At 37.4% G+C, this 15,106-nt stretch overlaps 1 pseudogene; it reads right to left on the bottom strand.

Annotated features, from left to right (window-relative positions):
- Positions 1 to 860: 860 nt before the first annotated feature.
- LOC133081844 (baculoviral IAP repeat-containing protein 5-like) lies at positions 861 to 1,519 on the bottom strand (annotated as a pseudogene).
- Positions 1,520 to 15,106: the final 13,587 nt, after the last annotated feature.

The raw sequence follows: 15,106 nt of genomic DNA, 5'->3' as shown, positions 1-15,106 counted from the left end.
TCCAACGCTTTCATATTTGTATCAGAACTCGGTCAATTTCTGAAAAAGAAGAAAAAAAGAGTCCTAGCTGAAGCATGCTGGATGTGTCCCTGACACCCTTAGGAGTATATAGTTGCTGAGGGAGTTTGTCAAAATTTATGTTTCCATTTTTGGGCTCTGTCACTCATTCTAATAGCTCATAGCAGCTATGCTCCACCCTCTCTCACTTGTTCTGCAATTTTTGAGCATGAGAAAAATAAACGAAGAAAGATTTATAAGGGGAGGGACTGCTGCTGGCAGATGGTGAAAATAACTGTTTCAGGAGCAGGGGTAGGTGGATTTAAGAGCAGTTTATTAGAAAAATACTTAGCACTTTGTATTCAACATTGCAAAAACACGTTGGCATCTTTTATTTCATTTTTTTTTTGTTAAAGCTTCTTTTAAAATAAGGACTCTTATAGTGTACATATTTACTCTTTGACACCTTACAGAACAAGAATTTCTACAAACATAGTCTGTTCATGTTCTATAAATACTGTGTACTAAATTTGCATTGTTTCCCTGACACATTTATTTTACTGTCCTCCTTCCCATAATTCAGATCTTGTCACTTAAAATGCTTGAATCTACCCACCTTTTTCCTTTCTTATTCTAGTCCTAAATTTATCTAACTCAGGTCCCTTTACTGAGCTCTGAGCGTATATCTCCAGCTCTTTCTATGTTTCCACCATATATTCTGGAGATCATTTAAACTCATCCTATCCCTAGTCAAGCTCACAGTCTTCTACAAACCTGAACCTCTTTCAGCGTTCCCAATCTCGTTCACCTAGTGCAAGCCAGAAACCTTGACATTCTTTCTCTCTCTCTCTCTCTCTTTTTTTTTAAAGAGAGACTCGGTCATTGTACTTAGCACTAGCTGTACAACAAAAGTAGCCCCTGGCACCACCTTCAAGAAAAATACCAAAAATACAGTTTAAATATTCTAATTTCAAAATGTTGATGTTCTCCTTTCCTAAGGCACAGTTAAGAGGCCCCAGAGAAAAGCTGGTAACGCTGAGGGCTGTGCCTTGGAAACGATGTGTCTGTGTCGCTGTGGGGCAGTGACAGTGGGGTAGCCCCGAGGCAGCCAGCTGCTCAATGGCACAGCGGACTTTCTTTGCAGTTTCTTCAAATTCTTCCTGCTTATTGTTGGTTTCCTTTGCAATTTTGTTCTTGGCTCTTTCTTTATCCAGTTTCAAAAATTCGCTGAGGGTTAATTCTTCAAACTGCTTCTTGACAGAAAGGAAAGCACAACCAGATGAATGCTTTTTATGTTCTTCAATAGGGTCGTCATCTGGCTCCCAGCCTTCCAACTCCTTGAAGCAGAAGAAACACTGAGCCAAGTCGGGCTCGTTCTCAGGGGACAGTGGATGAAGCCGGCCATGGCCATCCGCTCCGGGGTGCAGGCGCAGCCCTCCAAGAAGGGCCAGTTCTTAAATGTGGAGAAGCAGTGGTCCTTGAGGTAAAGCTGCCAGGCCGGGGGTAATGACAGGGCACCCATGCCGCCGCAGCCGAGCAATGCCGCCGTTCAAATCTGATGGTTGAAGGCTGCCGCGGGGCATTTGGCATTACCTCTGAATCCTCCCACTCTCTCACATTTCATAGCCAACCAATTACCAAGATTTACTAATTCTACTTTTTGCTGTTTCCGATGCAATCGTTTCTATCCAGTTTTGTGGTCATTTTCCTAATCCATGTCTTTATAATCTCTTACTTGGACCATTGCAAAAGCTTCTTATTATAATTCCCTTCCTCCAAACTTTCTTCCTCCCAGGTGAAACCATTATGGCTTTAGCAAAAGGTAAATCTGATCATTTCACTCTCTTGCTTACAGATCTTTGATGGCTCCTCATTGTCTTTGGCATGGTTTGAAGACCTGGTTTCTGTCTCTCCTTCAGGCCTCATTTTCTACTAAATCGTTCTACATATCCTATGATCCAGTCACACTTAATTGCTTTCTATACTCCAGGTATACATCCTCACATCTCCATGCTTTCTTTCTTCCCTGGACTAGCTGATTGATATCTAAGTGGTCTTTAAGATTCAGCTCAAAGGTCACCTTCTCTGTAAAATGATCTCCGATTATACTCTCCTCCTGAACTCCTTCCTCATCCCCAACCCCACGAAGTTAGGCATTTCCTCTTCTTTGCTTCTATAGAAGATTGTGCATAATTGAATATAGCAATATCCCATAGCATTGGAATGTCTTATATACTATTTTGTTTTCTACACTAGATGGGGCATCTTTGAGGGCAGAGACTGGTATTTATTTTATATCTCCCCCCTCTACTTAATGTGGTAGGCCCTGGAAATTATGTTTGTTGAATGAATGAAGGATGAATAAGTAATAGGCTTTATCCTTTTAGCTACTTTTTCTCCTGGTTCTCTAATTAATTTTTAGGCATTGGAATTTCCATTCCCGGCGCCCCCCCCCCACCCCGAGGGTCTTAATCCTCAAAACCATGATTATTTTACCTTTTAAATCCCCTTCCTTTCAACAAGACTCTATGAAACATTTTAAAGCTATAACGACTACATTTTTATATAAAACGCTTAGCTGAAAACTCTAAAAATGTTTCATGATGACAATTTAACACAGTCAAAGACCAGGTATTGGGCTTCCCTGGTGGCGCAGTGGTTGAGAATCTGCCTGCCAATACAGGGGACACGGGTTCGAGCCCTGGTCTGGGAAGATCCCACATGCCGCGGAGCAACTGGGCCCGTGAGCCACAACTACTGAGCCTGCGCGTCTGGAGCCTGTGCTCCGCAACAAGAGAGGCCGCGATAGTGAGAGGCCCGCGCACCGCGATGAAGAGTGGCCTCCGCTTGCCACAACTAGAGAAAGCCCTCGCACAGAAACGAAGACCCAACACAGCCAAAAATAAATAAAATAAATAAATTTATAAAAAAAAAAAAAAAAAAAAAAAAAAGACCAGGTATTGCTGTGTCCTCATCTATATGCTGTTCCTTTGGGTAGAGATCTTTCTTGCTGCCCCAGAATTTTAACTCCCTGTTTGTTACTAGAACATTCCACAAGATTCTTCCTCAGCCTTGTCCTGTACCATTTCTTGCTGCTTCTTAATTTTTTTAATGACCTCATGAGTCCATCAATTTTTGCTTTATGAATATCGTCCCTCTTTGATGATTCTTTGTATAAAACTTTCCTGATTCTACATTTTTTTTTTGTTTTTGAGCTTGACTTTTAGCCTACATCTGTCACTTTCTTTATCACATTCTTTTGCCTTCTTATACCTCTCTTTCTGTGTCTTTGACCTGCTTCAAATTCTGTTACTTCCCTCCTTCTGAGAGCTATTTCCCCTCCCACCTATTATTTTGCAGATGGACAGGTTCCATATACAGTGAGGTCTGTTTTTCTCTTTCACTTTGTTCTTCCTTCATGCCCCATCCCAACCCCACACATGTAAGTTTTTTCATGTGCTTTCTTCCTTTTCTCCTCTATGTAACTGTACACAGTTTCCTATAAAGCAATGGGAACCCATCACATTTCTCAGCTGTCCTGTTGCTCATCTCTAGTCATTGTATCTGTTTGCCTTTGCTTGCTGCATTGTCCTTATTCCTCTGTCCATTTCTTGTAGGAGTGTCCTTTATCCTGCATTCACTGGCTATTCAGTGTCAGTTTACCTTTCATTCCAAACCCTTGAAATAAATACAATTTATTAAAACTTTTGATATATGATATAGGATCATAACAAACAAATGGGATAAGAAATAGATTATTTTGCAATGTTGAGAAATTAGGCTAATTATTTCGGAAAAAAAGCCTCACTTCATGTCATATACTAAAATAAACTGTAGATTAATTCATTACTTAAACATAAAAATTCAAATCATAAATGGCTAGAATAAAATATACATGAAGATTTAATTGATAACTAGTTGGGGAAGAACTTTCAAGGCATAAAAGCAATAAAGAAATCACCAAGTAAAAAGTCAATATATTTATGTATACATTGTATTTTCTATACAACAAAAAACATAAAAACAATAGTACAATCAGAAAACCAGTTAGGAAAATATTTCTAATGGAAATGACCAAAATTAATGTTCTTAATTTTTAATTAACTAACAAAAGTGTAACAAGAATGACACCAAGTTGACAAAACACATGACAGTTCATAAAAAATTAATATCAAATATAGTAATTAAAGAAATGTAACTTCAGTAATATTTCTCATGTAATACTGGTAGGGATAAAGTGAGATGAGTATTGTCACAAATTGTTGGGAGAAGTGCAGGCAACCTTTCTGAAAAGCAGTCTCTCTTTCTGTGTATGTGTATACACATAGGCACAGATTAACACAGAGCATGCATGAAGCCATAAAACGTTCACATTAAAACTTCTTGAGAATGCATGATAACAAAATATCGAACTATGTAGACAAAACGTCCACAGCAGCATTATTTATAATGATACAAAGTTGGATAATTAAGTATTCAACAATAGGGATATATTTATATATGTCCAAAAATTGAATACAATGCAGCTATTAGTAGTCATGTTTTCAAAGAATATTCACTTTTCAGGAACATATTAATAATATAATTATAGGTAATAAAAATGAAGATACACAACTGCTTGTGCAAAATTATACTAATTTTTAAAAGGTCTATATTGTGCAGAAGAGTCAAGTACATAAATCAAAGTATTGATGATGATGAAATTATAAGTGATTTTAGTTATAAAAATATTTCCCAATAATTTTCAAATTGTCTTATGGTGATATTTTACTTCTAAAATTATATAAATTACAGAGTTATTCTATGAAGGAAAATACATGACTGTGTTCCTTTTATGAATATGCTCTTGGATAGTTTGCATTGTTTTGGAATTTTTAATTTTTATTTTTTATTCTTTTTTAAATTGAAAGCGCTTTCTTTCACTCTCTTAGCTGTGATTTTGCCCACAAGTTTCTTATGAGACCCCGATCCTTTTATACTAATATGTTCTCTAAAATCCAATTTCTTTGCTGATCTGAAGATCATTTCAACTAAGGATCTAAATTATTAAAAGTACATCCCTTGGAAACACTCCAATTAAAATATTACTTGGAAACTCACCACCAATTCTCTGCATAATTCCTTTGTGAAGTGAATTCATGAGACAAACTTCTTTTGATGATATTCTCCTGTTGTACTCCTTCATCCCTTTAGAAAGTCCTGCATCTTTTCCTCCTTCTCTTTGTTCCTCTCCCCTCTCCATTCCCTTTCTCTGGCTTCTCCTTCCCTCCCTTTCCCTCCTTCACCTTTTCCTGCATGTCCATTCCTTGGCTTCTGCTCTGCTCAACTAGATCTACTTTACTTCCTTTGATTACTCTTCTCCATTTATCTTTGTTTTATGCCAGTCTTATTTTTTTCTACATGAATTCTTTTGACTTTCCAGTCACCTCTCTGTACCCTACTTATCTATCAATCCTTTAGGTTGACACTCTGGATGTACTGGAGTACTTATATAGACTGACATAACCTTTCTTCTTTTTTTCCCCACTAAGAAAAAAATTCATTTTTGTAACTTGATCAACACTGGCCTTTGAGGTTTGACAGTCGTGTTGCTGATACACATTCATTTTATTTTCTACTATAACCCTTAGACCCTCTTGTGATTCTGTTTTACATTGGTGCATTTGATTAATTTTTTCTTTGTGAAATACATTATATTTATGAATGCTTTATTGAATCTCATTTTATTGATTTCTGCCCATTTAAAAATTTGTCCTGCTTGTACTCTATTTTTATACCTATCCTGCGATGTGCAGGAACACCTGCAAATTTTATTAGCATCTTCTCCCTTCTGTTCTCTAAGTAGTAAATGAAAATATTGAATTGTTTTGAACTCAGAGTGGATCCCTAAGGGACCACATTGACACCTCCACCCAATGCAGTATGGAACTGTTAGTAACAGCTCTTTGTAATCAATTTGTTTTAACTAGTTCTGTATCTAAGCTATCCATCTATGGCACTTCCTCATAATTTATCCTTTAAAAATTTGTTTTGTTAGCCCAAGTCTCCATGAACTTTTTCTTTTTTAATACCCTAAACTTATCCTTTGAAGGAATGATTGAATTGTGATTTCATATGATTATTTTTTTAATTTACATTTCTTTTAACATCTTTATTGGAGTATAATTGCTTTACAATGGTGTGTTAGTTTCTGCTTTATAACAAAGTGAATCAGCTATACATATACATATATCCCTATATCTCCTCCCTCTTGCGTCTCCCTCCGACACTCCCTATACAACCCCTCTAAGTGGTCACAAAGCACCGAGCTGATCTCCCTGTGCAATGCAGCTGCTTCCCACTAGCTAGCTATTTTACATTTGGTAGTTTATATGTGTCCATGTCATTCCCTCATTTCATCCCAGCTTCCCCTTCCCCCTTTCCGTGTCCGCAATTCCATTCTCTACATCTGCATTTTTATTCCTGTCCTGCCTCTAGGTTCTTCAGAACTTTTTTTTTTTTTTTTAGCTTCCATATATACGTGTTAGCATACAGTATTTATTTTTCTCCTTCTGACTTACTTCACTCTGTATCACAGTCTCTAGGTAGATCCACCTCACTACAAATAACTCAATTTCCTTTCTTTTTATGGCTGAGTAATATTCCATTGTATATATGTGCCACATCTTCTTTATCCATTCATCTGTTGATGGACACTTAGGTTGCTTCCATGTCCTGGCTATTGTAAATGGAGCTGCAATGAACACTGTGGTACATGACTCTTTTTGAATTATGGTTTTCTCAGGGTATATGCCCAGTAGTGGGATTGCTGGGTTGTATGGTAGTTCTATTTTTAGTTTTTTAAGGAACCTCCATACTGTTCTCTGTAGTGGCTGTATCAATATACATTCCCACAAACAGTGCAAGAGGGTTCCCTTTTCTCCACACCCTCTCCCGCATTTATTGTTTGTAGATATTTTGATGATGGCCATTCTGACCACAGTGAGGTGATACCTCATTGTAGTTTTGATTTGCTTTTCTCTAATGATTAGTGATGTTGAGCATCCTTTCATGTGTTTGTTGGCAATGTGTATATTTTCTTTGGAGAAATGTCTATTTAGGTCTTCTGCCCATTTTTGTATTGGGTTGTTTGTTTTTTTGATATTGAGCTGCATGAGCTGCTTGTAAAGTTTGGAGATTAATCCTTTGTCAGTAGCTTCATTGACAAATATTTTCTCCCATTCTGAGGGTTGTCTTTTGGTCTTGTTTATGGTTTCCTTTGCTGTGCAAAAGCTTTTAAATTTCATTAGGTCCCATTTGTTTATTTTTGTTTTTATCTCCAATTCTCTAGGAGGTGGGTCAAAAAGGATCTTGCTGTGATTTATGTCATAGAGTGTTCTGCCTATGTTTTCCTCTAAGAGTTTGATAGTTTCTGGCCTTACATTTAGGTCTTTAACCCATATTGAGTTTATTGTTGTGTATGGTGTTAGGGAGTGTTCTAATTTCATTCTTTTCCATGTAGCACCACTTACTGAAGATGCTGTCTTTTCTCCATTGTATATTCTTGTCTCCTTTCTTAAAAATAAGGTGACCATATGTGTGTGGGTTTATCTCTGGGATTTCTATTCCTGTTCCATTGATCTATATTGCTGTTTTTGTGCCGGTACCATACTGTCTTGATTACTGTAGCTTTGTATTATAGTGAAGTCAGGGAGCGTGATTCCCCCAGCTCCGTTTTTGTTTTTCAAGATTGTGTGGACTCTTCAGGGTCTTTTGTGTTGCCATACAAATTGTGAAATTTTTCATTCTAGTTCTGTGAAAAATGCCATTGGTAGTTTGACAGGGATTGCACTGAATCTATAGATTGCTTTGGGTAGTATAGTCTTTTTCACAATGTTGATTCTTCCAATCCAAGAACATGGTATATCTCTCCATCTGTTTGTATAATCTTTAATTTCTTTCATCAGTGTCTTATAGTTTTGTACATACAGGTCTTTTGTCTCCTTTTTATTGGCATATAGTTGTTTGTAGTAATCTCTCATGATGCTTTGTATTTCTGCAGTGTCACTTGTTACTTCTCCTTTTTCATTTCTAGTTCTATTGATTTGAGTCTTCTCCCTTGTTTTCTTGATGAGTCTGGATAATGGTTGATCAATTTTGTTTATCTTCTCAAAGAACCAGCTTTTAGTTTTATTGATCTTTGCTATCGTTTCTTTCATTTCTTTTTCATTTTTTTCTGATCTGATCTATATGATTTCTTTCCTTCTGCTAACTTTGGAGGTTTTTTTGTTCTTCTTTCTCTAATTGCTTTAGGTGTAAGGTTAGGTTGTTTATTTGAGATGTTTCTTTTTTCTTGAGGTAAGATTGTACTGCTATAAACTTCTGTCTTAAAAATGTTTTTGCTGCATCCCATAGGTTTTGAGTCGTCGTGTTTTCATTGTCATTTGTTTCTAGGTATTTTTTGATTTCCTCTTTGATTTCTTCAGCTATCCCTTGGTTATTAAGTAGTGTATTGTTTAGCCTCCATGTGTTTGTATTTTTTACAGTTTTTTTCCTGTAATTGATATCTAGTCTCATAGCGTTGTTGTCAGAAAAGATACTTGATACGATTTCAATTTTCTTAAATTTACCAAAACATGATTGGTGACCCAAAATATGATCTATCCTGGAGATTGTTCCATGAGCACTTGAGAAGAAAGTGTATTCTGTTGTTTTTGGATGGAATGTCCTATAAATATGAATTGAATTAAGTCCATCTTGTTTAATGTATCATTTAAAGCTTGTGTTTCCTTATATATTTTCATTTTGGATGATCTGTCCATTGGTGAAAGTGGGGTGTTAAAGTCCCGTACTATGATTGTGTTATGTCAATTTCCCCTTTTATGGCTGTTAGCATTTGCCTTATGTATTGAGGTGCTCCTATGTTGGGTGCATATATATTTACAATTGTTTTATCTTCTTCTTGGATTGATCCCTTGATCATTATGTAGTGTCCTTCTTTATTTGTTGTAATAGTCTTTATTTTAAAGTCTATTTGTCTGATATGAGAGTTGCTACTCCAGCTTTCTTTTGATTTCCATTTGCATGGAATAACTTATTCCATCCCATCACTTTCAGTCTGTATGTGTCCCAGGTCTGAAGTGGGTCTCTTGTAGACAGCATGAATACGGTCTTGTTTTTGTATCCATTCAGCTAGTCTATGTCTATTGGTGGGAGCATTTAATCCATTTACATTTAAGACAATTATCAATATGTATGTTCCTATTACGTTTTTCTTAATTGTTTTGCATTTGTTATTGGTAGGTCTTTTCCTTCTCTTATGTTTCCTGCCTAGAGAAGTTGCTTTAGCCTTTGTTGTAAAGCTGGTTTGGTGGTGCTGAATTCTCTTAGCTTTTGCTTGTCCGTAAAAGTTTTAATTACTCTGTTGAATCTGAATGAGATCCTTGTTGGGTAGAGTAGACTTGGTTGTAGGTTTTTTCCTTTCATCACTTTAAATACGTCTTGCCACTCCCTTCTGGATTGCAGAGTTTCTGCTGCATGATCAGCTGTTAACCTTATGGGGATTCCTTTGTATATTATTTGTTGTTTTTCCCGTGCTGCTTTTAATAATTTTTCTTTGCATTTAATTTTTGATAGTTTGATCAATATATGTCTTGGTGTGTTTCTCCTTGGATTTATCCTGTATGGGACTCTCTGTGCTTCCTGGAGTTGATTGACTATTTCCTTTCCCTTATTAGGGAAGTTTTCAACTATAATCTCTTCATGTATTTTCTCTGTTCCTTTCTTTTTCTCTTCTTCTTCTGGGACCCTATAATTCGAATGTTGGTGTGTTTAATATTGTCCCAGAGGTCTGTAAGACTTTCCTCAATTCTTTTCATTCTTTTTTTCTTTATTCTGCTCTGCACTAGTTATTTACACTATTTTATCTTCCAGGTCACTTATCCGTTCTTCTGCCTCAGTTATTCTGCTATTGATTCCTTCTAGCGAATTTTTAATTTCGTTTATTTTGTTGTTCAGCATTGTTTGTTTGCTCTTCATTTCTTCTAGTTCATTGTTAAACGTTTCTTGTATTTTCTCCATTCTATTTCCAATATTTTGAATCACCTTTACTATCATTACTCTGAATTCTTTTTCAGGTAGACTGCCTATTTCCTCTTCATTTGTGTGGTGTGGTCGGTTTTTACCTTGCTCCTTCATCTGCTGTGTGTTTCTCTGTCTTGTCATTTTGCTTAACTTACTGTGTTTGAGTCTCTTCTTCGCAGGCTGCAGGTTCGTCGTTCCTATCGTTTTTCGTGTCTGCCCCCAGTGGCTAAGTTTGGTTCAGTGGGTTGTGTAGTCTTCCTGGTGGAGGGGACTAGTGCCTGTGTTCTGGTGGATGAGGCAGGATCTTGTCTTTCTGGTGGGCAGGACCACTTCTGGTGCTGTGTTTTGGGGTGTCTGTGACCTTATTATGATTTTAGGCAGCCTCTCTCTAATGGGTGAGGTTGTGTTCCTGTCTTGCTAGTTGTTTGGCATAGGCTGTCATGCACTGTAGCTTGCTGGTCTTTGAGTGGAGCTCCATCTTAACATTGAGATGGAGATCTCTGGGAGAGCTTTTGCCATTTGATATTACATGGAGCCAGCAGGTCTCTGGTGGACCAATGTCCTGAACTCGGCACTCCCACCTCAGAGGTACAGGCCTGACACCCGGCCGGAGCACCAAGACCCTGTCAGCCACATGGCTCAGAATAAAAGGGAGAAAAAAAGAAAGAACGAAAGAAAAAAAAAAAAGAAATAAAGTTATTAAAATAAAAAAATTAAAAAGTAATTAAAAAAAAGAAAATCGAAAGAGAGAAGAGAGCAGCCAGACCAAAAAAGAAATCCACCAATGATAGCAAGTGCTAAAAGCTATACTAAAAAGAAAAAAAAAAATAAATAAAAGGACAGAGAGAACCCTAGGTCAAATGGTAAAAGGAAAGCTATACAGACAAAATCACACAAAGAAGCATACACATACACACCTACAAAAAGAGAAAAAGGAAAAAAAAATATGTAAATTTAAAAAAGGAAGAGTGCAACCAAATCAATAAACAAATCTACCAATGATAAAAACTCTAAATACTGAACTAAGATAAATATAAAACCAGAAACCAGTCAGTCACATATAGCAAACCCCAAGTGTACATTTGCTCCCAAAGTCCACCACCTCAGTTTTGGGATGATTCTTTGTCTCTTCAGGTATGCACAAGATGCAAGGGTACGTCAAGTTGATTGTGGAGATTTAATCCGCTGCTCCTGAGGCTGCTGGGAGAAATTTCCCTTTCTCTTCTTTGTTCGCACAGCTCCTGGGGTTCAGCTTTGGATTGGCCCTGCCTCTGCATGTAGGCCACCTGGGGGAGTCCGTTCCCACCCAGACAGGATGGGGTTAATGGAGCAGCTGATTAGGCAGCTCTGACTCACTCAGCCCCGGGGGAGGGATGGGTACGGATGTGGGGCAAGCCTGTGGCGACAGAGGCCAGTGCAACATTGCAACAGCCCGAGGCGTGCTGTGTGTTCTCCCAGGGAAGTTGTCCGTGGATCATGGGACTCTGGCAGTAGCCGGCTGCACAGGCTCCAGGGAGGGGAGGTGTGGATAGTGACCTGTGCTTGCACACAGGCTTCTTGATGGCTGCAGCAGCAGCCTTGGCTTTTCGTGCCCGTCTCTGGTGTCTGCGCTGATAGCCGTGGCTCACTACCTTCTCTGAAGCTTGTTTAGGCGGTGCTCTGAATCCCCTCTCCTCGCACACCCTGAAACAATGGTCTCTTGCGTCTTAGACAGGTCCAGAGTTTTTCCCAGACTCCTTCTTGGTTAGCTGTGGCGCATTAGCCCCCTTCAGGCTGTGTTCATGCAGCCAACCCCAGTCCTCTCCCTGGGATCTGACCTCCGAAGCGGAAGCCTCAGCTTCCAGCCCCCACACCCCCAGTGGGTTAGCAGACAAGCCTCTCAGGCTGGTGAGTGCTGGTTGGCAGTGATCCTCTGTGTGGGAATCTCTCTACTTTGCTCTCTGCACCCCTGTTGCTGCACTCTCCTTCATGACTGCAAAGCTCCTCCCCACCACACCCTGTCCCTACCAGTGAAGGGGCTTCCTAGTGTGTGGAAAGCTTTCCTCCTTCACAGCTCCCTCCCTGAGGTGCAGGTCCCATCCCTATTCTTTTGTCTCTGTTTTTTCTTTTTCTTTTGCCCTACCCAGTTACGTGGGGAGATTCTTGCTTTTTGGGAAGTCTGAGGTCTTCTGCCAGTGTTCAGTAGGTCTTCTGTAGGAGTTTTTCCACATGTAGGTATATTTCTGATGTCTTTGTGGGGAGGAAGGTGATTTCCACATCTTACTCCTCTGCCATCTTGAAGGTCTCTTAATTTACAACTTTGATTAATTTTTATGTACATTAATAAAGTGGATATAAAGTTATAAACATGGTGATCATAAAATTTCATTTCAGCTGTAGAGCTTTTTCATTGCAGTATAATTTATTTACAATATTACATTAAGGTGTACAGCAGCATGGTGATTCAGTATTTTTATAAATTATACTGCATTAAAAGTTATTATAAGATAATGGCTATAATTCTTTATGCTGCTCAATATATATTTTTGTTGCTTATCTATTTTATACATAGTAGTTGGTACCTCTTAATCCCATACCCCTATCTTGCCCCTCCCTCCTTCCCACTCCCCAATGCTAACCACTAGTTTGTTTTCTATATCTGTGAATCTGTTTTTGTTTTGCTATATACATTCATTTGTTTTATTATTTAGATTCCATATATAAGTGATATAAGTTATTTGTCTTTCACTATCTGACTTATTTCCCTTAACTAATATTCTCCAGGTCCATCCACGTTGCTGTAAATGGCAGAATTTCATTCTTTTTTATGGCTAATATTCCACTGTGTGTATACACACACACATACACACACTCACATGCACATGCACAGAGTACATTTTCTCTATCAATTCATCTGTGGATGGATACTTTGGTTGCTTCCATATCTTGGCTATTGAAAATACTACTGCTATGAACACTGCAGTGTGTATATGTTTTCAAATTAGTGTTTTTGCTTTGTCCATGTATATACTCGAAGTAAAATTGCTGGATCATATGGTAGTTCTTTTTGAGTTTTATTTAGTTCTATTTGTAGTAATAGCCTCTTAAATGTGTTGAGACTTGTTTTGTGGTCTAGCATGTGATCTATCCTGGAGAGTGATCTATGTGCACTTGAAAAGAATGTATATTCTGCTGTTTTTGGATGGAATGTCCTGTAAATATCTATTAGGTCCAACTGGATTGCTGTGTCATTTAAGATTGCTGTGCCTTATTGATTTTATGTCTGGATGATCTGTCCATTGATGTAAGTAGGATGTTAAAGTCTCCAAATATTATTGTATTATTATCAATTTCTCCCTTTATATCTGCTAATATTTGTTTTATATATTTAGGTGTCCCTCCATTGGGTGCATATATGTTAGCAAGTGTAATATCCTCTTCTCTTATTGATCCCATTATATAATGCCCTTATTTGTCTTTTATTATAACCTTTCCTTTAAAGTCTATTCTTTCTGATATGAATATTGCTACCCCCCGCTTTATTTTCATTTGAGTTTGCATGAAATATCTTTTTTCATCTCCTCACTTTCAATCTGTGTGTCTTTAGCTCTGAAATGAGTCTCTTATAGGCAGCATATAGAAGTGTTGTTTTTTTTATCCAATCAGCCACCCTATGTCTTTTGATTGGAACATTCAGTCCATTGGTATTTAAAGTAATTATTGATAAGAATGTACTTATTGCCATTTTGATACTTGTTTTCAGGTTGCCTTTTTAGTTCTTCTCTGTTCATTTCTTCTTTTTGTTTCTTCCTTTGTGGTTTGATAATTTTCTTTAGTAGTATGCTTGTGTTTCTTTCTTTTTAGTTTTTGCATATCTATTGTAGATTTTTGATTTGTGGTTACCATGGGGTTCATATATGTTGGCCTATATCTACTTGACTTAAACTGGTATTCATTTAAGTTCCAAAATATTCTAAAATGTCTGTATTTTTTACTCTCCTCCTCTACGTTTTGCATTTTTGATGTCATATTTTACATCTTCATGTTTATCCTTTAACTGTTTATTGTAGTTATAGTTTTTGTCTTTTAATCTTTGCACTGGCTTATTTAAGTGGTTGATCCTCAATCCTTACTGTATATTTGCCTTTCCTAGTGTGATTTTCCCTTCCTATAGATTCTTCTTTTCCACTTAGAGAAGACCCTTTAATATTTCTTTTACTGTAGGTTTAGTATTGATGAACTCTTTTAGTTTTTGCTTGTCTGTAAATCTCATTATCTCTCCTTCTCTTCTAAGTGATAATCTTGCTGGGTAGAGTATCCTAGTTTGCAGGTTTTTCCCTTTCAGCACTTTGAATATATCATGCCACTCCTTTCTGTCCTGCAAAATTTCTGCAGAGAAGTCAACTGACAGCCTTCTGGGGATTCCCTTGTATATAACTCTTTGTTTTTCTGATGCTGCCTTTAGAATTCTCTCTTTATAACTTTTTCCATTTTAATTATGATATGTCTTGGTGTGGGTCTGTTTGGGTTCATCTTTTTTGAGATACCTCTGTGCTTCCTGTACCTGGATATCTGTTTCCTTCTTCAGGTTTGGGAATTTTTCAGCTATAATGTCCTCAAATATATTTTCAATCTCCTTCTCTCCCTCTTCTCCTTCTGGGACCTGTATAATATGAATATTGGTATACTTAATGTTACTCCAGAGATCTCTTAACCTGTTTTCATTTTTTAAACTTTGTTTTTCTTTTTGCTGTTTTGATTGGGTCATTTCCATTGTTCTATCATCCAGATCATTTATGTATTCTTCTGTATCACTTAGTCTGCTATTCATTCCTTCTAGTGTGTTTTTTATTTCAGCCATTGAATTCTTCATTACTGATTGGATCTTTTTATGTTTTCTAGTTCCTTGTTAAAATTTTCACTGTCTACATCTATTTTCCTCCCTAATGTAGTTAACATTTTTATTACAGTGCCTTGAATTCTTTATCTGGTAAATTGTTTATTTCTGTTTTTTTTATTTTTTCTGGGGTTTCTCTTGCTCTTTCAATGGAGACCAGTTCCTCTGCCT

This window comes from Eubalaena glacialis, chromosome X, assembly GCF_028564815.1.
Source record: "Eubalaena glacialis isolate mEubGla1 chromosome X, mEubGla1.1.hap2.+ XY, whole genome shotgun sequence".
In the NCBI taxonomy this organism is placed as follows: domain Eukaryota; kingdom Metazoa; phylum Chordata; class Mammalia; order Artiodactyla; family Balaenidae; genus Eubalaena; species Eubalaena glacialis.
Note: the sequence above shows the minus strand (reverse complement) of the source record. Positions and strands in the feature narration are given on the sequence as shown.